At 35.8% G+C, this 25,546-nt stretch overlaps 1 pseudogene; it reads left to right on the top strand.

Moving 5' to 3' along the window:
• The first annotated feature begins 3,132 nt into the window (after positions 1-3,132).
• Positions 3,133-7,651, top strand: LOC121492570 (annotated as a pseudogene).
• Positions 7,652-25,546: the final 17,895 nt, after the last annotated feature.

Here is a 25,546-nt window from a genome sequence, read left to right as displayed (position 1 = left end):
CTAACATTTTTCTTTGGTTATTGTCTCATTTTCTTCTTGTTTATCCTTTTTTTTCCTAATCTATTTATGAATTCATGTGTTTGAAGGATAGCAAAGATGCCCAAAGAAATGAAGAGATTATTCCAGGCAAATGAAGTTGTTTAAAAACTGTGAAGATCTGAAATCAATTAATCTGTTTGGGGAGTTGCAAACTACCAATGTGGTAAAAGTATAAGCAACGCTTGTGTATAGAGGATTGGAGGAAATAACACTGAAGGGTGCCTGGGTGGTTCAGTACGTTGAGTGTCATGACTTCCAAATATCTCATCAACATTTGTGTAGGGGAAAATTGGTTTGTAATTATTTGAGAGTCTAGAAAAATAATTTTATGTATCACAACAAAGTTTCCTTCTTCACAGTTATAAACTAAAATTTCCAGGAATGCAATGCTGTTTAAATCAAGGGAATATTGCACTGTTTTCTGAGCAGTGTTCACCATTTCAGAAAATCACATCAACATTACAATTGAGTGACCAATATAACATGCCAGCTGTTATTTGGCACACATAACTTTCACATGCAAATATATAACAAAGGAAACCTGAGACTCTTTTTAACGGACTTAGACTTAAATATTATTAAATTAGCAAAGAGAAACAAGATGCAGGGATCACACTGAATTGTATTAATAAAGATTGTTTTTATGTTTCATATTATTGCCATCACATATATTTTTAAATGTTAAAAATTATAAGAGATCTAGATTATAAAACTTACATATGACAGTATTTATTCATTTTGTTTTTTTTTTTTCCAGCATACATAGATTCTGTCTCCGTCATAGTTTTTCTGTGGTTGGGTTTATTACTGCCTTTTTTTTTTTTAGTACACCTTTATCCCCCATAGTTTATTGAAGGATATGGTCTCCCGGGACTTTCTAAGTGCCAGAGACTGATTATGAGCCTCAACATGTGGAGGAATTCAAGGCAGGAGATATGTTTTCAGAGATACTTTGTCACTATCCCGTCATAACATTGGGAATTATTTTGACATTGCACTTATAAATAAGGCCCAGCTCATTTGTGCTAATATCATACTTCATCATTTTCTCTGTTTCCAAAGTCTGTAATTTGTCTTGGCATGTTATCCTTATTTCAATTAAGATCATTTCCCTCTTTTCCTTATAGACAAATAAGTCTGCTCTGTTAGGGCTTATTTTTGTTTTAGTGACCATTTATATCTCCACTGTTTTATCTTCCTGAATTTCTTTTATTGAAGGATTTCTGACCTTAGCTCTCTTAAATCCCAGTGAATTCATTATCAGGAGGTGTAGGCATCGGTCCACACCAACAAGTCTTCTGGATTAGCCTTGCCTGAGCATTTAGATATATCATGTTATTATAAATTATTCTCTATTATTCCACTGACAGTGCTGTTCTGAGTCATAGTGGAACTGAGGTTCCTTTGTGCTTATTATTATTATTCTCTTAGCTGAACAAAAATGCAAGTGTTGCTGGGCCCTGTCCACATCTTCCTTCTCTCACACCTTGCAGCCTAGAGCAGCCTCTGAGGTCTAGCCAATGCAGCAACCAAGAGAGTTTACCTCATGGGTGTTTTCTTTTCATGGTAAAATTTCTAGTTGCTTCATGTACCATAATTCTCTACTGTGCAAAGCTGACATATGCATAGTGTGATATCTAGCTTCTCTATCCACCCATTCCCTCTAATTTCCTCTAAGTAACAGCATCATTGCCCAATTGATATAGAAAATAAAAATAATCACATAATTTAAAAATTTTCCCTGTAAAGACCTACTGATTTAAGTAATGGAGTTCAATGTAAGGAGATCCTTTGCCATAACACATATTCAAGCATATGCTAAAACTTGTAGGGAAATGATAAGCAGAATTCAAGCATTGGGTGAATGATTGAACTAGATCAAGGTTGAAAAATCAAATGCATACAGACACAAAGCAGGTATGAGAAACATGTAAATGGGGCTAAGAGAAAGAACAGAAAGAGTTGTGTGGGCTGTGTAGTTAGTTGTCTCAGCACTGTTTTTTGAAAGAATATCCTCTGCCCATTGAATTGTCTTGGCACAATGTTAAAAATCAAGTGCTCCATAAATGTGAGGGTTTATTTTCAGACTACCAATTCTATTCCATTGTGTATTCTCATGCCAGTACCACACATTCTTGATTACTGTATGTTGGTATGTTTTAACATCGGTAAATGTGAATCCTCCAACTTTGCTTTCCGTTACCAAGATTAATTTACTTATTCTAGATGCCTTGAATTTCCATATGAATTTTAGGATCAGCTTGTCAGTTTCTGCAAAGATGTCAGCTGGATTTTGATAGGGATTACATTGAGTTTGTAGATCAATTTCTGAGTATTGTCATTTTAACAATATTGCCTTCTGATCCACATACATGGAATGTCTTTCCATTCATTTGGTTCCTTAAATTTCAACAATGCTTGATGGTTTTCAGAGTGTAACTTTTGTACTTCTTTTGTTAAATTCATACCTAAGTATTTTATTATTTTCAATCTAGATGCCTTTTAGGTCTTTTCTTACCAAATTGCCCTATGCAGGTCTGCTTGGTTTTTAAATCTGATCTTTTACTCGTTATTATTAAATTGGTTCGATCAAACCAGTTGCCTCATTCTTTCAGTACTTTGTGTCTTGTTATCTTTTGGATTTTTCATAATTTAATTCTTCAAAGAAAACACACCTGATTAACATTGCTCTACTCCTTCAGAGATTATTTTGTTAATCCACACCATTCTGACACATCTGTGGATATAGTCCAGATTGATATTTGTCTTGTTAGTGTTTATTATTCGGGACACTTCCTTTCTCAAATTAAAGTGTAAGCTCCATTGAGGAGGTTCAATATTTTCAACTCTAAGGCCTTCAAAAAATCCTAACAGGGTCCTATGCACAAAGAAATGGCTCAAGAAATGTTCTCAATTTGCTTTTCTTCTTTCATAGGGAAGTAATTCTGCATCATATCAAGTGATGAACTTACATCTGAGTCTATTTTTCATCTGTAAATTAGAAGTAAAAATGTCTAACATGATGAAGTATACTAAAGATTAGAAATAGGCAAGTAAAACATATTACCCACAGCAGGCATTTGATATGTGGACATGTACTTCATCATTATTGATAAAAGCAATGTGGCAGTTGAAAAAATTAAGCTTAGAGTTTTTGATTCAGAAATACAGTAAAAAGAGAATGGAAATTTTGGACAGTTGTGAACATCACTTAAGACTCTATTTTATTACAATAGGAGTCATATCTAAGGCTCCTATCAGTACCATATTCTTCCTGGAACTCTCACCATTTATTTCAAGAAGAATATAGAGCAACAAACAGAAACTGTCACACACACACACACACACACACACACACACACACACATCCTCCCAATCTTATCGCTTATTTTATAAGATTTCTGGCATCTTACAATGAAATACAGTTGATGAATAACATCAATATGCAGTGTACTGAAAGTCAATATTTAATGTCAAATACAGGTTAAAGGGCCTTACTCTGTCATTGCTTCAGTTTGAAATTAAGTGGGAAAGCTTGGAACCTACTTTTATTGTTATTAGCTTTATATTTTGTACCAGTTAACCAGAGAAAAATACGGGAAGTATTATATGTTGCTTGATTTTTATTTCTTCACAAACTACTAAAAACAATTCTCTTTGTAACAGTTTTTTTTTTAATTCTAAACAATCAGAGAACCTAGGTGGCTCAGTCGATTAAGCGTCTGCCTTTGGCTCAGGTCATGATCCCAAAGTCCTGGGATTGAGCCCCAGGTCAGGCTCCTTGCTCCGAGGGAAGCCTGCTTCCCTCTCTCTCTCTCTCTCTCTCTCTCTCTCTCTCTCTCTCTCTCTCTTCCTCTCTCTCTCTCTCTCTGTCTGCCACTCTGCCTATGTGTGCTCTTGCTCTAATAAATAATGAAATCTTTAAAATTCTAATGATCAATAAGGTTTAACCAGAAAAACAGTATAATTAGGTAAAAAGTAATATTTCAACTTCCCAAGCTTCACTAAAGCACAGATTCCTTTACTACAACCATCTTTGATGGGGAAATACTTATTTCAAATAAAAATATTATATTCTAAATAGAGCAAGTTGACAGATGTATCAGAGTGAATTAAAAAGTTGCACATTCTTGGGTTCCCCCTTGGCAGTTAGATTTTTGGCTTGCCCTCTGTGGGTGATGGAATAATTTCTAGTCTTTACAGAGATTAAAAAAAAAAAGTCTGAAAGGTTATTTCATATGTACTGTGGAAATTATGTGTATTATTAGAGTCTAGCCAGGAAATAGAATCTACTTGAGTAAAGAGATTTTCATGCAGAAAAATTGATCCCATGAGTGATGAAAGAGCTGAGACACCAAACAGGGGACACTGGAGCAATCCAAAAATTAACAACAGCAGGGAGCCAGCCTCATCCACCACTGAAGGCATAAAGGGCAGGAGCAGTGTTCCCAGCACCAGTGGGAGCAGGAGGCATAGCTGGCCTTCCTGCCAAGAGCTAGATTCATGAAGCTGCTGCCAGGGAAGGAAGAGGAGAGACCCTAGCTTATTCTTCCCTACACACCCCTTCACGATTCAATCTGAATTCAGTGAAGCATGGGAACCACAGCTGTGGAAATTAGTGACTCTTGATAGAGAAGAGCTGGGAAGGTCCTAACTCTGGGAAACGAACAACGGGTGCTAGAAAGGGAGGTGGGCGGTGGGTGGGGGTGACTGGGTGGTGGGCACTGAGGGGGGCACTTGATGGGATGAGCACTGGGTGTTATTCTATATGTTGGCAAATTGAACACCAATAAAAAATAAATTAAAAAATAAATAAACAGAAGGTGACAGAGAAGAGCTGGGAAGGGGGGAAAAGGATGCGAGGGCAAACAGGTCTAGGATGAAGATATCATGTAGTTGTTCTACTTGCACACATCATGTAATTGGTGGGGAAGATGGGAGGGTGCAGAGGAGAGGCTGGTGGTGAAGAAAAGAACATGGAATGAGTCTGGCCATTTACACGGTAGAGGATATAAATTGAACCCTTAAGTTTTATTTATTCTTTTAGGGAAAATAACACGTTTGGGTCCAAAACAAACTATTCTACCTCTTGATTTTGCATTACATACCAGGCTTATCAATGTCATTACAATCTTACTTTCAGGTAGACCCCTAGGGGCAGGGGCCATAATCTCACCTTGTGCCATCACAAACTTTATATCCCAGTATGATATCACAATCTTCTAGTGGTTTGTGTATACACACACACACACACACACATACACACAAACACACATTTTGACTAGCAGAAATAACAGAACCTAAAATATGATGGCTATGGGAGGGGAATCAGCTATGCAGATTGTGAAACATAAATTGAAATTCTAATGTTCTATGAGAGCATAAAATTCAAATCTGTGCATCAAGACACTTTTAATATAATGAAAAATTTTACTACTCAATGGAAGACTTATTACAAAGAGATCAGATTTTGCTTCTGAAGTTATTTAACCAAAGGCCACACTTCAGCTACTGATGGACTTGCTAAAGCCAACACAGACAGGTTGGTCAGGGAGAAGAGAGCTTGGCAATAGCAGATCATGGGCAGGAGGAATAGACCATTAGGGCCTCTGGGAAACGCCATCTGGTTCCTAGTTACTAAAGTTAGTGACTGATTCCTGTCTGGTATACAAAACCATTAAGGATATATTATTACCCTTCACCTGATCTCGACAAGAAAATTGTTGTTGATTCAAAAAGAAGACAAGACAAATTGATTAAGCTATATCTGGGTTAACTTCCCTAAACAGAAAATTGGCCCACAGCCTGGAAACAATGTAAATTCTGCTTCTTTAAAATTACAATCACAATTTGGGCAGCCCAGGTGTCTCAGTGGTTTAGCGATGCCTTCAGCCCAGGCGTGATCCTGGAGTCCCAGAATCGAGTCCCACGTCAGGCTCCCTGCATGGAGCCTGCTTGTCCCTCTGCCTGTGTCTCTGCCCCTCTCTCTCTCTCTCTCTCTCTCTCTCTGTGTGTGTGTGTGTCTCATGAATAAATAAGTAAAATCTTAAAAAAAATTACAATCACAATTTTTTTTCTACCTAGCTGGCTACTAGGAAATAAAATTTTGATGGTCGTATAGCTTATGTAAAAATGCAATATATAGTAAATTTGCATAGAGATTCCCACAGATGGGACTGGAGGTAACCATGTAGGGAGTCGGGAGACACAGCTATGGCAAGTGCTAGCCCTCTCCAGAGCTCCCACATACTCACAAAAGGCTATTCTGTTAAAAGTTCAAGAAAAGAGGTTTGCCAAGGTTTTTTTTTTTTTTTTGAAAGCTAAATATGGGAGTTTATTGGCATATTAAATAATCATAGAAATATTTTATAGAATAGCTTCCATTGACTAAAGACTGGCACATGATAATTTATTTGTATAAATATTTTTTCCTCCAATTCAGAACTCAGAACTCAGAAAACATTTTGTAAGAAAAATAACAATAAAATATTTTCTGTATCAACTCTGAAAAAAAGTGAAAAGAATAATATTATGGTCTGTTTGGCATCAAATGTGTTCTGATTGTCTTTAGAAAAGGCCCAAAGGTTAAAAAAAAAATAGAAGGAAGAAAAGAGGGAAGGAGGGAAGGAAGGAAAGAAGGAAAGAAAGAAAGAAGGAAGGAAGGAGTAAGGAAAAGAAAAGTCAAAATTGACTATAAATGTCTCACATCAATAGGTCCAGAAGTTTGAGACCATGCAAGACAGGAAGGTTGAGAAGGAGGGCTTAGAAGAGAAAAGTATGATGAGTTCATTTCATATATGCAAGTAGATGTCCAATAGACACTTAGAAACATAAGACTGGCTTTCTCTTTCCCATGGTATCTCAGGGAAAAAGCAGTTGCTGTAGAACAAAGATGAATATTTTCTTCCTAGTCAGCAGCTGCCAGAAACTCACTGAAATAGATGATAAACCAAAACTTCATATCTTTTTAAGAAATGTATGGCCAGTAATTCATCAGTTGCATCTTAGGAAGAAAAGAAAGAAAGAAGAAGAAAGAAAGAAAGAAAGAAAGAAAGAAAGAAAGAAAGAAAGAAAGAAAGAAAGAAAGAAAGAAAGAAAGAAAGACAGGGCCACAGAAGTTGTTGCTTTCGCTCTGAGTAAAGAATGGAAAGGGTGTGTGGCCTGAATCGGTGGTGGGAATGATGAACACGGTTTCCCATGTTCATTGCTACTCAATAAAAAGGGCTTTCCTGTGATAGGCCAAAGAGAACTGAAGAAGGAAGGTGCAAATATGTTTAGGGCTGTATTGTGGATGTTAATTTGATTGTTCTTAACTTGGTTATTGTAAAAAAAGGCAGAGAAAAATATTCCTGGAATGACCGTGCCTGGGCCCAAAAAAAAGGCTGGCAGGGTCTGCAAAGTTTTCTTTCAATGTCTCTAAAAAGATGACGTCTACCAATATGCTGTGAAAAAGTCCCCATACAAAGAAGTTACGAAACCCAGAACCATAGTGTTCAAGATTCATGTCCTCTTATCCCATGTATTCTAGAACACTAAACACTGGTGTATTGCTCTGAAAAAACAGCATCCTAAGAAAAATAAAGAAGAGGCTACAGATTATGCCAAACTTTAGGCCAAGAAGATAATGGGAAACCCAAGACAACCCAGCAACATTTCCAACAGACAGAGGCTGTCTTCTCTGAGAGCTTCTCTCCTTACTCTGAATCTGGTCAAAAATAAGATTTTCTAAGACAAATAAATAAGATCATATTTAAAAAAAGAAAAAGAAAAATGGGATTGAAGCTTAGAGCTTAGATGAAAGTCAGGAGTAGAAATGTAATTTTTTATTTTTATTTTTGCAAACATAGATACCATAAAAAAGCTAGAAGTGAAACAATGGGGAAAAAGGTTTGCAGCAACATCACAAGATAAAAGATTGGTTTTCAGTAAGTGTCTACCAATTAATAAGGAAAAGTGTGTGAATAAGAATATCACAGAGGATAAACAAAAATAACCAATAAGGAATAAACATAAGGAAAGATGCTAAATCTACTGATAGCCAAGTGAATAGATATTAAAAGCATAGTATATCATTTTATGGCCTTCAGGAAATTAGCAAAAATTTTTTAATTTTAATACTTTTTGTCAAAGCACTATATGAACAAGTTCAAGTAGCCAGACATCTCACATGCCAGGCTTGCCTAAATGGCCTTTTCTGGGGAATCCTCAAAGGGGAAGAACAAGCAGCAAGCACTCTAGGGCACCACATCACAATATAGTGTAGCCCAACTCAGATCCTTGCACTATGATGCTTTTAAATTGCAGGATTAGGAAAATACCGACCACTTCCCTGGGGGGATTAAAAACCAGGATTCAATAGCAACATGATATGCAGAACAGTTGCTACAGTTGTAAGCTGGTCTGGTGTTCATGGTTGGGAAGAATGCCAGTTCTTTTCTTGGGAGTCAGGTGGGTGGGATCTAAGCCTTACACCTGGGACTACATGTAGTAAATTAGCAAAGAATTCACCCCATTACCTTCATAGTTGAGAAAACATTGCCCCCACCCCACTCACTGGCATGAAGGGGTAAAGAATTAGGGTCCAAGCCTTGAGACTGAGAAGTACTGGTGACCTTTAACCATAGGTCAGGTCATAGTCACTTTCCATGGAGCTTTGCAGGAGTTCAGCACTTTGGGAAGCCAGCCAACAGGAGGTCAGTTATGAACAAGTTAACCTTACCTCTAACAAGGGTTAACAAGATGGAAAAACGGTAGTCTCTCTAACACCAACTGAGGTTTTACATTTTACTGCTGGTTTGGATGACTGAACGGGGGGGTGGAGCCTACTCCCTGTTCTCCAACCATGCCCCCAAAGAGTCTGCAATACCCCAAAGGGGAATAGCTACAAGTTTCCAAATGCCCCAAAGATTCCTTGATTTAAAAGCTTGTAGAGTTATCCTGATCTGAAAAAAGTGTATGATTTGGACAATGGACATTTCAGTACGAACCAGTCGAAACAGATAAGAATATCCATAAGATCTTCAGAATCCCTTGAAACATGTTTATAATATTGGATCCCAGGTGCAAACTTGGGGATGAAGAACTTCAAGAATGACAGCAAAAAAAAAAGAGAATGACAGCAAAGTTGCCACTAGCCCAAAGGGAGGGGATGGAGTGTTGGAAACTGAATTGATCTAAAGATAATGAGGAATTGCTGCATTTAATGCAAAAACTGTAATTTACAAAGTTAAATTCTAGGAAAATTTTATTTTACTTTACCTTTTGACATATTATATCATATTCTGGGGGGATGAATACAGTTTTAAAAGTTCTGTGACTTTCTAATGTTTCACAGTGGTTGGGAACATTCAAAGTAAAATCAACCAGGTTTCAATGTACTTTTTTATAAGTACCTGAGGTATGATTTTTAATTTTTTAAACCGTAGTTTCAACAAGTATAAAACAGGGATTGTTATTAATCATTAAGATTAATGAGACAATGTTTATAAAGCACTTAGCACAGTGATCTCAATCAGTGGTACTCTATGGATAATATTCACATTGTACAAAACTTAAAAAATAGCTAAAAGAAGAAAAGATCACCCATAACGTGAGCACCTCAGCACAAATGCCATTATTTGGGATACTTTCTTTTTCAGGTAGATTTTTTTTTAACTCTGGGGACTGTTTTTTTATTGTAGTTGTTGTGCCAGCTTCATAAGGGCAAAGAGTATGAACCTTAGCATCTAATATAGTCAATGATAAAAAAAAAATCACTGAATTTAATGACTCAATCAATAAGTTGGAGTTAATATGTGCTTTTTCCATATTTTTGTCTGGAAATAAAATGTAAGACACTCTCAAATGGGCAGGAATGTTCTTTTAAAAATATTTTTGATACAGTTCTTCAACAAGTGATGAAGATTTTCATTTTTTAGTTGTCTATATTATCTCAAAATATTTCAAAAACACAATTTGGCAGGCTCAAATATGTTAAAAATATTCCTCAACTCATTTTTAAGCACTGTATCTTTAAGCATTTCATTATTGTTCCTATCACATGTAAATAAAGGTAAGTTTTTCAAAGTGGTAATATATACTAAGAATCCAAATGCCTTATATATTTGAAAAGTTATTTCCTCTTGTCTCCTGTTTTATTTTTTATTTTTTCATTTTTAAGTAGGCTCCACACCCAGCATGGAGCCCAATATAGGGTCTGAATTCAAGACCCTGAGATCAAGACCTGAGCTGAGGGGACGCCTGAGTGGCTCAGTGGTTGAGCCTCTATGTTTGGCTCAGGGTGTGATCCTGGGATCTGGGGTCAAGTCCTGCATTAGGCTCTCCACAGGGAACCTGCTTCTCCCTATGCCTTTGTCTCTGCCTCTCTCTGTGTGTGTGTCTTTCATAAATAAATAAAATCTTAGGGATCCCTGGGTGGCGCAGAGGTTTGGCGCCTGCCTTTGGCCCAGGGCGCGATCCTGGAGACCCGGGATCGAATCCCACGTCGGGCTCCCTGCATGGAGCCTGCTTCTCCCTCTGCCTGTGTCTCTGTTTTTCTCTCTCTCTCTCTGTGACTATCATAAATAAATAAAAATTTAAAAAAAAAATCTTAAAAAAAAAAAAAAAGAGCTGAGATCAAGAGATGGACCCTCAACCAAATGAGCCACCCAGGGATCCCGTTGTCTCTTTAAAAATAAAATGGCCATATGCATGTGGAATTGCAAGCTTACTTAAATTCCTTAAAAATTTTGAGTTCTTGTCTCCAAGGATTTTTTCGTCTTCTCTCAAATCCCAATAAAGTTATTGCTTTCGCAAAGGCAGATCGTCACTTGCCATTAATGCTTATTTGGTACTTTCCTACATACTGTTCATTTCCCTCCTGTCATTAGTAAGAGAATGACTCAAAAGCGGCTCGGGTAACCTATCTTCTAGCTTAGTACTCATTTACAAGTTCTGTGATGTGGACAAGAGAAAGTTGACTAATTTTAGAACATATAAACTGAATCTAGGAAATCAGGACAATCTCCAGAAGACATGCTAGGCCTCAGATGACAATATAAATTTGCTAGCGACCAGCTCTTGCTGCTTGTTCCCCTGTTCTCTCACACAAACCGTGACCAAATCTTTCAGCAAGAACTAGTCAGGCCTTCTTCTTCTTTCTCTGCACCTCAGTGAGATTCATTTTTCCTCATGTTCTTAAAGTAAGTTCCAATAATATCATAGACAAAACCAATATATACAATCACCCTTGAATTAATTAATTATTCCCTGCCCTTCTTGATTTATTAATATGTTTGATCACTTTACCTGTAAATAGCAACTTTAATGTCAGACTATTGGGTAAAAGAAAATACTAGTTAAATTTTGGTTTGGATTTCATCACTGAATCTATTTGAATAAAAATCCAAAGTTTCAAGTACTTAGAGAAAGCACTATTAGAATTTCATTTTGAAGAACATATACAAGTAATATCTGAAATAAGTGTATGTAAACTGTCTCATTTCACAAATAATAGAAAAGTAAAAAGTATATAAAGAGAAAAAAATTTAAATCAGTAAGTAAAAGCCATTTTTAAGTGATCCTTAAAAACTATTCCTGTAACTTGAAAAATAACAATTAAAAACTAAAAATAAACAATAAACTCACCTTTTGAATCTTTCTTCACTTAAAATAAGGAATTTAGTAAACTACTTCTTTTTACCCTTTCCTCACTGCCCTTCATCATCTTTATTAACTTAATCTGAATGTTTAGTTTCACCCATTTATACTAAAATATTATTCTGAATATGCACTGCTTTGTCTTAAAAATCATTTTGACATTTGTGTTGCACATTATAATTACAATAATTTTTGAACCACTGTTTAACTGAAATATTTACCTGAAAACAATGTTAATCACTAATGCTGTTAGCTTATAACTATTTCATTCTTGAATTCTTAATTTTAATTTCTTTCTCAGTTTTCATGTATTTTCTTTTCAAATATTTTTTAGTAAGATCATTTGAATTGATAGACTTTCATATACCTCTGGTACCCTTCCTAATTTTGTGTGCAGCAGTATGGTACACACAGCCAGTGGTTTTATAGCACATACGTAGTTTACTGTAATGAAAAGCCCTTGGGAGTTGCTAGTGATACACAGTTATGTGAATTATAGGAAAAGGTAAAGGTAAATAATCTTAAGCTTATTTCATTTAACAGATATTTTTAAAATTATTTTGTGTTGGAATTTCTAGGCTTTTGAGAGATACTTAATGGCTGAATGAATAAGTACGTAACAAACGTGTGACAGGGATGCCTGGGTGGCTCAGTGGTTGAGCGCCAGCCTTCGGCCCAGGGTGTGATCCTAGAGACCTGGGATCGAGTCCCCCATCAGGCTCCCTGCATGGGACCTGCTCTCTCTCTGCCCATGTCTGCCTCTCTCTCTGTGTCTCTCATGAATAAATAAATAAAATCTTACAAAAAAAAAAGTGTGACAAATGAATTAGAAAAGAGAAAGATTAGAAGATAATCAGTTAAGTGATAGTCCCTAAATAATTATTAGAAAATTGAAATGTAAACCTTGATCCATTTCTAGTAAGTCTTCATAAAATTTTTGACTTAAAACATAATTCATTCTGTCAACAACTTAGAAGAAATCCAGAATATATTGAAAACTGAAGAAAGCAAAAGGATTCCCCTGCTTCACATGACCACTGACCACACATCTAGAGAAATTCTAAGGCTTTTTAAGTTATGTGTGTCGATATGACTCCTAGGAATATTTTATTTTAGACAACCAAACTAAGGATAAATTTCCTTATGATTAGATTTTTCTTCTGCACTGGATCTCCTGGGAAATAAATATTTACTGTGTCATCTTTCTAATTAAAATTTTCAGGAAGCCTTACTTACTAATCTAAGTAACATTGCCAACATAGATAGGTCAGTCAGATAGTCTAGGTTTTAAGCAGATTTCAGATGATCCAATTATTTACTCAGAATATCTGTATTATAAAAAACTAATTAATTGCTATTTTATTATTTACAAATAAAATCAAAAGAAAAATGAAGCTTTCAAATATAGACAGAGAAAGAGAATTCTACAAAGTTCATTTTTGCCCAGTCACTTGAGTAAATTTCCAGGAAGTTATAAGCCTAATTATGACGATATCTTGGATTCATAAATTTGTTCTTTATGAAGAATTCAAAGATAATTAATAGTGCAGATAACATTAGACTGAAATAAAATAAGCTCACATGAGATGCTATTGTAGATTTTGTTAAAATGAGGCATTCTAATCTTTTGAACAACAATGCTAAAGTTTTGCTTTTGTCCAACCCAATTAATTACCATGTCTTAAACATTTTATCATTTTATCCATTCCCTTAGAATTCAAGTGCAAGACTTCATGTGCAAGGAAGGGTAGAAAGAGAAGAAAAAAGAGGTGAAAATATGTCAAAGTCTATCTGAAAAGAGGGATTGAGAAGGTAATATTTTCTTAGCAAAAGGTACCAATGCTGAAATAAAGCTAGTATTCTGGAGACAACCAAGGAAACAGCCAATAAATATAGTTTGAATACCTTCTTTCTTTCCTAGAGGTGTCAAAGGAAGCCATGTGGGCTGCTCCAGCTTTGGAGGAACTCCAGGGAAATATCTCACCAAGGTTTCATGGCAGATAGGGGGCCAAATGCATCCTGGATAATATTCTTGTGGTGTGTGAAGAAGGTGTTAAAGAGCCAAAGAAAAGTCATTCTCAGGTTTCTCTGAGCCAGATTAAAAAAAAAAAATCCACAAAAGATAAAAAGTCAACCCTGACAGAGTTCAAGATGAATTTTAGTATTTTCGTACCTCCAACTTGTACTTATATCATTACATCTCCTTATGGAGATAAGGCTGTGTTATGCTTGCCTCTTATGACCTGTGGGAAGCAACACATCAGAAAGCGGGGGACTGGAAATGCATCTGAGAAAAGAAATAAAGGGGTTCAGCTTGGGGAAACAAAGCCATTTGGCATAGACTGAGCTTCTGACACCCACAGTGGTGCACTGGAACTCATGAAAAGGTCTTATAGGATTTTAAACATGTGTAAGATAAAGATTCCTAGGGAATTCCCCACTGAGAAAATAGAGGGTACGTATCAAAAAGTTTATTGGCACTGACCACCAACGTGCTCCTCTACTGCAGCCCTTAAGCAGCTGTTTAAAATGAGGAAGGAGAAAAATTGCCAAAAGAAAAAGGCGAAAATCCTTTGGAAAGCACAAAAGCCTCCAAACAGTTCCAATCTTAGAGTGCTATGATGTTAAAATATGAGGCACATTATCAGGAGATGAAAGTTCAAAGAGGCCTCAGCTTTGTGTTGGATAAACAGGAACATATGCCCAGCCTCAGAAATATTTCAAATGTGTTGTGAAACTTCGCTCAGTTAGGAGAGAAATGTTAGAGTTCAACTGTGAAAAATTCAATTGCATATTTGAAAAAAGCAGGTGCTGGGAAAGACCACAAACTTTCTAAGCATGTCGGCACCATACCCCACAGTGGCAAACAGAAGTGAAAACGTTATTAAGGCTCAGAAAGGTTTTCTGAGTGATACATCACATGAGCTGAAGTAGCATTTCCACGTCATTGTGGAAATGTATTCTTTTAAGGAAAAAAAAATCAAAGTCTGAAAGAAGGAAACTGAAACATTGGAAATATTCCATAGTCGGCCTTATGGAAAACTTATAAAATTCATGGGAATTTGGGCAGAAGTCACTACATACCTGAAGTGAGGCATCTCTGTTGAGAAAGGTTAATTGCAAGAAAGAAAAAAATAATTTTACCCACAAAATCTAAGCCTAAAATTTGCTCACCTGAGAAGTCCTATGCCAAGGAATTTTATTTGTTGATTCACAAGTTATGATGGCATAGAGGAGTATAAAAAACTAATCAAAAAATTTTTAATACTGTTAATGAAGGGATTTTTAATATAGTTATTCCACTCCTCTTCTAAGTGGTTTCTATTTTTTTGTATCCGCTCCACTAGGTACAGTATTCCATGAAGAGTAAGGGAGAATCAATAAATGCTGAGTGATCAGCTAAGCAACAACCCAATACCAGTATTGAAAACAAAGAAAAAGTCAAGCAGTTCCGGGGGAGGTCAGATATTGGGGAGCATGACTGGCTTTGGCTCAAATGTAAGGACTATCACCAGTTCTTCAAGTAGCAATGTTCTCTGGCTCAACCACACAAGGTCCTCCCCAACCTGAGGCCAGTCCATACACACCACTATGCCTTGCCCTGCTGAATCCTCAACCCCAACATACTGAAACTCTGGGCATTTACTTTTAAATCTTACAGTTTACATATTGTGTTGAATCGTATCCACATAGAAATTGTTGAGAATGATCTCAATTTGGGTACTGATTGCAATTACTCATCTTGTTCTGTCTCTTTCCTTGAAGGCTTGCAGTGTTTTCTGCTAATCTGGAAAATTAATCCACGTTGCTATGTCATGGGGTCAAGGGGTTAAACTCCCAAATTAACACATGTATTTGTTTGTAAAAGAATCTAGAGAGAAGAGAAAGTAATCTGATATAGTAGCAGGGTTGAGGGAAGCATTTTAGAGCCACTCTTTTGAAATCTATACTGTTCAATCAACAATACCATCTCCCATTGCAGTGACCTCCTGGAAACTCTGGTTTCCCATTAAATATTTTGGAGGAAACATGTAAAAAAAAAAAGTAAAAACGTGCGCACCTCCACCCCCACCCCCCCACACACACCACAATCATTCCCGTAGTATTCACTTTCTATAACTAACAAATGTTTGTAGTTTGTCACTTTGTTTCAGATTTTCTAAAAAAATAGAGCATTTCAGAAAAATTTGAATCAATATTTGTTACTCTTCCTCAAATCATCCCCCACTTTCCCTCCCCAGAGGTGATCATTTAATTTGTATACTTCTAGATCTTATATATGCTTCTAGATCACTTTATATATATAAATCTATGTATAAATAATACATGATATTGCTTTGTATGTTCTTTTAATCATTCATAAATGTACTCATGCTGTACATATTCTGAAATTTGCTTTTTAATCACTCAACATTGTGTTTTACTTATGCATAAATACATACATGTTCACTTTAGTGAACTAGTTTAACTCTGTAGCACTTCATTTTATAACTATATAATAATTTGTATTTCAAGTTTATTTCCCTATTCTTCCATTAGATATTTCCAATTTCTCACTATTATGTATAATACTGTATGAATAGCCTTACACATATGTCTACACATGGGCAAGAACTCTCTATGGATGCCTATACTTCCAAGGGAAATTACAGGTTTGTAGGATATGAGTACTTTTATCTTTACTACATAGTAGCAATTGGTTCTCTAAATGGATTGTATGAATTCATATTCTCAGCAGCAAAGTTTGGTAGTTCCTTTTTATCTACATGCTCACCAGCACTTCATACTTAGGCTGTCAGATCATTTGCCAATCTGATGGTAGAAAATAAAATCCCCCCACTTTAATTTAAATCTCCTAGATGATTATCACACTGGAGGATCTTTTCATAATTACTAGCCATTTGGTTTCCCTATTTTGTGAATTGTCTATTCATATATTTTACCCAATTTCCTTTTGAGATTTTATTTTTTTGTCATACTTATTTGTAGGAGTTCTTTATATATTCTGAATACTATGATTACAACTGCACAGGTTTGTAAATATCTTCTCTCTATATGGTGTCTGCCTTATAACTTTGTTGTGACTTATCAGGCAGACATTTTTACACTGATATATCCATTTTTCTTAATTAATTATGCTTTTTGTGTTTTGTCTCAAGTTTACCATACTGCAATTATAACATAAATACACATATATACAATATAAAGAGAAAAATATATAAATTTATACGCACACACAAATATTACCTGCATATTCATCACTTTCTCAAAGAGTCTGCAGAAGTTTAAATCACCAAATGCATTGAGTGATTTGACTAAAAATCTATGCTATTCATCTCGGTCTACTCTGTTGTCCAGCAATTGGTCTCATCTCAAACTGAATGCCAACCACATTAGGGAAGCAGTATAAGATTTGGCATCAGGGAGACATAAGAACATGTCACAGCTCTGCTATTCACTAAGTACATGACTCGATTTCCTAACCTCAAACACGGATTTTATCACCGTACCTATCACACAGATTTTTCTTTTTCTTTTTTTTTAAATATTTTATTTATTTATTTATTTATTTGAGAAAGAGAGAGGCAGATAACAACAGAGAGCAGGAGCTGGGGGAGCAGCAGAGGGAGAGGAATAAGCAGACTTCCCACTGAGCAGGGAGCCCGACTTGGGGCTCGATCCCAGGACCCTGAGATCATGACCCGAGCTGAAGGCAGACGCTTAACCAACTGAGCCACCCAGGTGCCCCACACAGATTTTTCAGTCTTAATCTTCTAATGTATAAAAAGGTGAAAATAATGGCACTCTTCTAAGCCCCTTACAATTAACATTTTTGATCCTTACAACAATGTAATAAAGGTGGTGCTAAAAAAAAATAAAAAAAAATAAAGGTGGTGCTACTATTATCTCTATTTTACAGATGAGGGACCAAGAGGATAAATAACTTGATCAAGGCCACATATGTAACACATAGCAGAGCTGAATCTTAAATCTCCAAGACCCATGCTCTATGGCACCTCACTATACTGCCTCCCAACAATTAATTCCTTGTAAGTAAATGAAAGAATGAATGTAAAACACTTAGCCCACTGCTTGGTCTATAGACATGCTCTACAAATGTTATTTATTTTTATTTCCCATGAAAGCTATTCAAATTTTTCCAAGTTACTCCAGTTTTGAATATTTTCCCACAGATAACTTTACATCAGTACGTCCTGATATCTTCTGTAGAACACTAGAGCCATGGAATCTACAGATTGTCTATTAAAATTGTTGCATAAAGAGAATCTTAACTACCATGCTTTTGCCTTCACTTCTGCTTTCTTCTTCTCTTCCTCCTCCTCCTTCAAAATGCCTTTGACAAACCTCCCAAACCTTGACTTAAACTTTCAAAGTTATGACCTTCAAACAGATGCACTTTCAATTTTTTTCTTCTGATCTACATATTAAGTACCTAATGCAATGCCTGGAAGATAGCATGTGTTCAATAAATGTCAGCTTTTATTATTCAGTCTTCATTGCCAATGTGCCACAGGATAATCACTTCCTCTATATCAACTGACTTGGATTTCTGCAGTGGCATGAGGGGGAGGTAGGTAGAAGGAATCATGGAACAGTAAAAGGAAGAAAGCTCATTAGCGTCTTTCCTTCCAACACAAAAAGAATTTCACTTTCTTTTCCATGGTAACTCCTCTATTTATGTCAATGATCTTATCCTCTTTAACCGCTTCCAGTATCTTCACCCCATCTTCAAGTCTTCATTCCATCTCTCATTTTTTATTCTCTGTATCATTGACTCCATTTTATAATATCTATTTTAAAATATCTCTGTTTTTTCGGCACTAAGATATCATCACTTGCAAAGAGAAAAAAATGCTACCATTAAATTAGGATAGAGCACTTTATCACACAAGTAGATATTCACCATATATCATTCTTCAGCCTACATGGGAAGGAAAACATTAGCTAGTAAATTAAATGAGGTTTACTAAAACTTTGCACTCACAGTCCAATTTCTCACATACTCAGGATTGATGTTGTTTTCCCACAAAATATTATACTCTGTGCTATCAAAAGCATGATACATCATTCCTAAGAGGAAATGTCTTGTCCAAGACATTCTTCCAAGTGCTTTACCATCCTCTAAGCTTTGACATGCATATGCTGACAGTGACTAAAAGCCCTCACCGCTGCCTAGCTAACAGCGACACTAAAATGCATCTTGATTTCAGAAGCATGAAAACGTGAACCAAGAAACAGTATGACATAGAAACAATGAAAGGTGGTAGATTCTTCTCTTTGGTTTATAAACACGATGAAGTTACCTCATAAAGTCAATGAGAAATGTGAACATTGGACTCATAAAATAGTGAAGAAAAGCAGATGGGACCAAAACTTACTTTCTCTTCAAGCCCACAATGTGCTTGTTAACTTAGGAACATTCACTTAAATTCATTTACCAAAGATCCAGTATTCTTACTTTGTTCTTTGTGTGCAATATGATTTTTCTATACATTATATACTTTTTGAAAATTTAACCAAAGTGAGCTTTTCTTTCATAGAATAATGATTTTTATGGTCTTATCAAGGTCATATTTATAATCTTATCAGCTTATATTTATAATCTACTTTATAATAATATATTGCAATATACTTTATAATATTCCAATATACTTTAACAGTTAACTCACAGACCTCCCCAAAATGCTGATTCCATCTATCCAGCTCATTTTTAAAAATTCTAATAATATTGTTTGGGAGACAAATGATCAATGATTTCTATATATTATTGCAGCAAATATCTGCAAAATTTGTTCTTCAAAATTGGCAATATTTTACTTACTTTTGGTAGGGAAATACTGGCAAAACTTCTGAAATTATAAAATACTTACCCCAAACTGGATTGATCTGCCTTTCAGATATAAGTAGATGAATTATTTATTACATAATTTAAAAAGGTAATATTTTTATCATAATAATTTATATGTAAATTACTTAATTTTTCTCATTTCAAACAAATTGTTTGAAAAACAAATTCTTAAATTCCTGGATTGTCTGAGTTATTTCTCCCAGAACAATGCAGCATTTCAAAGCATAAGTCAAAGAATCAAATAAATAAAAATTAAAACAATGAAGTTCTTTTCCCCATCCCCATTTGCTGACAAGAGTACAAAATAAATAATATTGTTGATGAAGGTATGAAGTAATGAATATATTCATTACTGCTGTGACAATGTAAATCTGAACATCCATTCTGAAGGAATGAATTCCTGTACTTGACATTCTGTACTAGAAACATAGGTTGTATAAATGCCTTGACCCAGCAATTCAAATTATAGAAATTTATCCTAAGGAAATAATTAGAAAAGTACTCAAAAGATTTAGATAGAAAAGGACGTTTGTCACAGAGTCATTTAGAGTTGCGAAGAATCAAAACAATCCAAATGTTCAATTATAGTTGATTAAACAAATTATGATATATCCATTTAAAAAATTCGTTAACCACCAAAGATCATGAAAATAGATCCATATTTATTGAAATGATATGGCAGAGACAGTAATGTGTCAGTAATGCATACTAAACATTTTATTTGCTCCTTTTATCTCCTGTCATACTTTGCAGTGAGGTAGAATCATGTGATTTATTCTGGCCACTGAAATGTGGAAGTCCAGTGTTCCTCTTCCAAACTGAGGCAATTAAAAGCCCCTGTAAGATTTTCTAATCTCTTTCTTCTCCTAACTTGAAAATCAAGGAGGCAGAGCATTTCTTACTTTGCAGCTGCAAGATGGTGAAGCCTGAGTCCCTAAGGGAATGTGTGGTACAGAGAGAGCCCTCCATTGACTCATTTGGGATACGTGACATAAACAAAAACTAACATTTTTTAGTACTGAATAACTAAGATTTGGGGTTTTGGTGACTGCAGCATATACTGTCCAATCCCAATATACCTTCTAAAAGGTTCACAGCATATGGGGCATCTGGGTGCAGTCAGTTGAGCATCTGACTCTTGATTTCATTTCAGGTCCTGATCTTGGGATCTTAGGATAAAACCCCTTGTTGGGATCCAGGCTTCAAGCCCAATGCTCAGTGGGGAGTCTGTTTGTGGTTCTTTCTCTTCCTCTCCCTCTGTTCCTTCCCCATGCATGCTCCCTCTCTCCCTTTCTTTCTCTTTCTCTCTCTCAAATATATAAGGAAATCTTTAAAAATAAAATAAAATAAAAGGTTCACAGCATATGAAATGAAACAAAGTGCCAAAGAGATAATATACTAAAAGACAATAGTATAAAATGACTGTATCTTAAAATTTTTCTTTATTATTATTTGCTGTATCTTGATTTTTAGAAATGAGCATGTTTATCAATAAACAAAACTAGTTTTTTTCATTTTGTAAAAAACTTTAGAACAAAACAAATTACATATATTGCTCAATTTTAAAGATAGATTTATTTATTTATTTATGACAGTCAGAGAGAGAGAGAGGCAGAGACACAGGAGGAGGGAGAAGCAGGCTCCATGCAGGGAGCTGGACGCAGGACTCGATCCCGGGACTCCAGGATCGCACCCTGGGCCAAAGGCAGGCGCTAAACCGCTGAGCCACCCAGGGATCCCCATATTGCTCAATTTTAAAAAGAGCTTCAAGAATGCATACATAGGAAACACAAAAACATATCTAAATTTTACCATTTTTTCCCAAGCTAAGAGTTTTTAAAAATATGGGATATAAAGGTGTACAGATAGGTTCACTCAATCCACTGTGTGTGTTTATATGTGCATGTGTGTGTATATGTAAATGGATGCTTATATGTTGCAACCCTGAGGCAAGCGAAAGAATATTCTTGGTGGCAATAGGAAAGTTGTGGTATCATATAATGTGGGATGGAACATAAAGAAAAAATGTCCTCTCTTTGGGAAATGTCTTGGAGGTAAGTAATGAAGCTGGAGAAAAGCAGAACCCTGAATTATCCAGAAGGCAGCAGAGTTAGCTGCTGAGCAGAGTACATTTATATAAAGGCTTTGTGGACATTGTGAAAGTGTCAAAGTTAGCATACCCTGGTTTGTCCAGACAGGGATGGAACTATCTCCCTTCAACCTCTTTCCTTCCTACCTTGTCTCTGGGCCTCTACTGCCTTCTCTCTTCCATCACATTTTCTCCTTTTTTATTCTCGGGAACCATCATGGCCTCAGGACATTTTCCATTACTCAGAAATTTTTCCATTACTCTAAAGGCAATCAGGATGACAAAAAGAATATGCATGGCCTTTCAGATCAAAGGAAAATGGGAAGAGTTTCTTCCCATTCCCTCACAGTAAAGAGTTAAGGTTGTAGAGAAGAATGGAAAACATGAGTGTTCCTGAGTTACAGAAGGTTATTGCCCAGAGGCAGAAGATTGTTTTCCCTGATATTGGTTGGTCCAGTGCAGTAAATGTTAGGCCCAGGAGCTTTCATTTGTTGCTTCATAAGCATTGCCTAATCCATTCCTTCTTTTCCATTCAAGAGGGCAAATCCATAAGCAGGGAGCTCCCTAGATCTCTGACATGACATTGATGTAAAGCTTAAAAGATACTTTTCTTAAAAGCAGAGAGAACTGAATAGGGGTTTGATTCTGTGCCATGGTGATAATGAGGATCAGCTACGGAGGTCTGTTACTGGCAGAACTGGTGTGTGCTTTAAGGCACACAGTAGTGCCAAGAAACAATACAAAGTGTGAGAACAAGCAGACTGAGTCACGATCCATTGCAGATTCTAAATTGTACACTTCTGTCTCTATATATAGCATGTCAAAAGTGTCATTTCTGCTGTCATGAGAACTTTTTAGATTGTCACCACCATAAGTACAGCAACAACAGTAGCATTTCTTTATATTAACTACAGCTGAATCCCACAGCAAGCTGTAGCTTCCCCTGACACAATTGACTTAGGGATTATTAGTCTGGGAAAGTCTCTGGGGGAAATGGGGCAGTTTCTTGATTCTATGTAAAGAAAAGTCATTCTGGTTGACATAGACTACAGAGTGTTGTACTTTTTTGGATCTGGCTGTCAGAAATCTCCATGTATGGTGAGAAAGATGTATAATATTCTTTCAGCAAAGCTATTTTTTTTAACCGGTATTATGTGGGTTTGAAAACAGAATGGGAGCGCCCTCGTTAATAATCCTTCTGCGTCCTGATTGTGCAGCTGAGGTGCTGGAGGCGAGGGGCTGTCAGATTTTCAAATGTAGGGGGGGAAAACACACTTTAAAGGGTCGCCTGTATTTCTCTTCTGTTATTTCTGCCTTCTTTAAAAAAAAAATATTGGTTCATTCGAGGGGAAAAGCTCCTATTTATGCAGTCACATTATAAAATAAAGTCTTCCTTTGTTACATGAGACAAAACAATTCCGGGGGATGCTCTGGGGATGCTTTAATGAATGATCTCTTTTATTTATTTCTTTTCCTATGTGTATTAAAAAAAATCTCTGGTAAAAAATAAATCCAGTTGGTCTCAAGAACACAGAAGTTTTTGACTACAGAAATCTTACTATAACCTGATGTAGAGGAAATTTGCTTTAAATAAGCATTAATCATATACACATTCACTGTGTGGGACTAGGATGAAAAAGAAGCCAGGGTCCTTATCCTTAAGGCACTACAATAGGATTTGTTTTTAAGCGGCAAGCGCCGGTTCTTTCTTTTTCACGTTACAATTTACATAGAGCAAAACTCACTGTTTTTGGTGTATGGGTCCATAAATTTTGACAAATGCATACAGCTGTGTAACTACCACCATAACAAAGACACTGGACAGCTGCTTCACCCCTAAACATTTCCCCAAGTCAGTCCCTTTGTAGCCAAACCCTGTCCTCACTCCCAAGTCCTGGTAACCACTTGTTATCTATCTCCATAGCTTTGCCTTTTCCATAATGTCTTATAAATGGAATCATACAGTATGTAGCCTTTTGGGCCTGACTTCTTTCACTTAGCAAAACACATTTAAGACTCACCCATATTCTTCAATGAATACATGGTGCATTCCTTTTCACTGCTGAATAGAATTCCATTTTATGAATGTTCCAATTTGTTTCTCCATACACTAGTTGAAGGACATATGAGTTGTTTCCAGTATTTCGTGACTATGGTTAAATTGCTATCAATACTTATCAGTTTTTCTGTAAACGTGAGCTTTTATTTCTCCTGGGTAACTACCTGATAGTAGGACTATTAGGTTATATGGTTAAGTGTATGTTTACTTTAAAAAGGACTGGCCAACTGTCTTCCATAGTGGTTATAACATATTATAGCCCCACCAGCAATGCACAAAAACTCCATTTGCTCAGAATGCTTGCGCACACTTGGTACTGTCAGTTCTTATTTTAAAAAATCTCGTCCATTCAAATAGTTTTAGTGATAATTCATTGTGGTTTTAATTTCCCTAATGACTAATGATGTTGACCATCATTTCTTGTGCTTATTTGTGATCCATGTATCTTCTTTGGTAATGTATTTGTACATATCTTTTGCCCATTTTGAAAATGGGATTCTTTGTTTTCTTAACTGAGTTCTGAGAGTTATATGTTCTGGATAAAAGTGTTTCATTAAGTAGGTATTTTGCAATTATTTTCATGAAACCTATGGCTTATCTTTTCATTCTTGTAACAGTGTCTTCTGCAAGGCAGTTTTTAATTCTGATGAAATCGAATTTATCAGTTTTTCTTTTGATGCTTTTAGTTAGTGTCTTATCTAAGAATTTTTTGCCTGGCCCAAAGTCACAATTTTTTTTTTTAATTTTCTTCTAGGAATTTGATCATTTTAGATTTTACATTGAAGTCTATGATCTGTCTTAATTTTTGTATTAATTATGAGGTATAGGTAGAGGTTAATTTTTTTTGCCTTGTCCATTTGCTTTAACATCTTTTGATGAAAATACTATACTTTCTCCATTAAACTGCCTTTGCACCTCTGCCAAAAATCAATTGATCAAATGTATAGGGGTCTATTTCTGATTTTCAATTCTACTGTTGATTGTCTATCTTTTCACCAATGCCACATTGCTTTGATTACTATAATTTTGTAGTAAGCCTTAAAATCAGACTTGTGAGTCTTCTAACTTATTCTTTTTTCAAACCTGTTTTGGCTATTCTAGTTCCTTTGCATTTCCATATGAAATTATAATCAGCTAGATGACTTCTACAAGAAAAAATACTGCTAGGATTTAGATTGGGAATATGTTGTATCGATATATTTTTAGGACATAAACTGCTACACAACACAACTAAAAATCCTAAGGGGCATCCTAGAATCAATCCACATAAGCTAACATGACTGATTGTGAATTTGGCATTTGACAGTTACATAACAATCTCTCTTTTAGAATAGTATCCATTGGATAAAGCACTAGAGGAAAATATTGAGATTGCAAGATCTATTTCTTGGCCCAATACATTCTGGTGTCAAGACTCATCATAAATAGCAACTTACTTTTCAGGTGTTCATATCAGCAGAATAGGCCTTAGAAGTCAATGTAATTATGTATAAAACGATAGCTCATCTTCATAGCATACTCTGCTAACATGTGTCAAAACAGTGAACTTCAAACTGGAAACACGATTCTCTCTGCCCAGGAAGATTGAGTGGTGTCACACTAAGAACCCCTGTTTCTGACAGTATCCCTGTCTGTTTGTCCTATCTGAAGAATGACAATACAGCTGCTTAGGGACACGGGCTCCAAGTTAAATTATGAGGAGAGATGTAAAGGGGGTATTCACCATCATATTGGAATAATTCCTAGTCCAAAGAGAGTTTATGAAAAGGAGCCTGATATTCATATTATAGGGCCCTAAAATCACCACTATGTTAATATTACATAGAAAAAAAATAGCATTCTTTTCAGTGGT

The sequence above is a fragment of the Vulpes lagopus genome, chromosome 6 (assembly GCF_018345385.1).
Source record: "Vulpes lagopus strain Blue_001 chromosome 6, ASM1834538v1, whole genome shotgun sequence".
NCBI lineage: Eukaryota > Metazoa > Chordata > Mammalia > Carnivora > Canidae > Vulpes > Vulpes lagopus.
The sequence above is the reverse complement of the archived record's forward strand: the minus strand, read 5'-3'. Positions and strand labels throughout refer to the sequence as shown.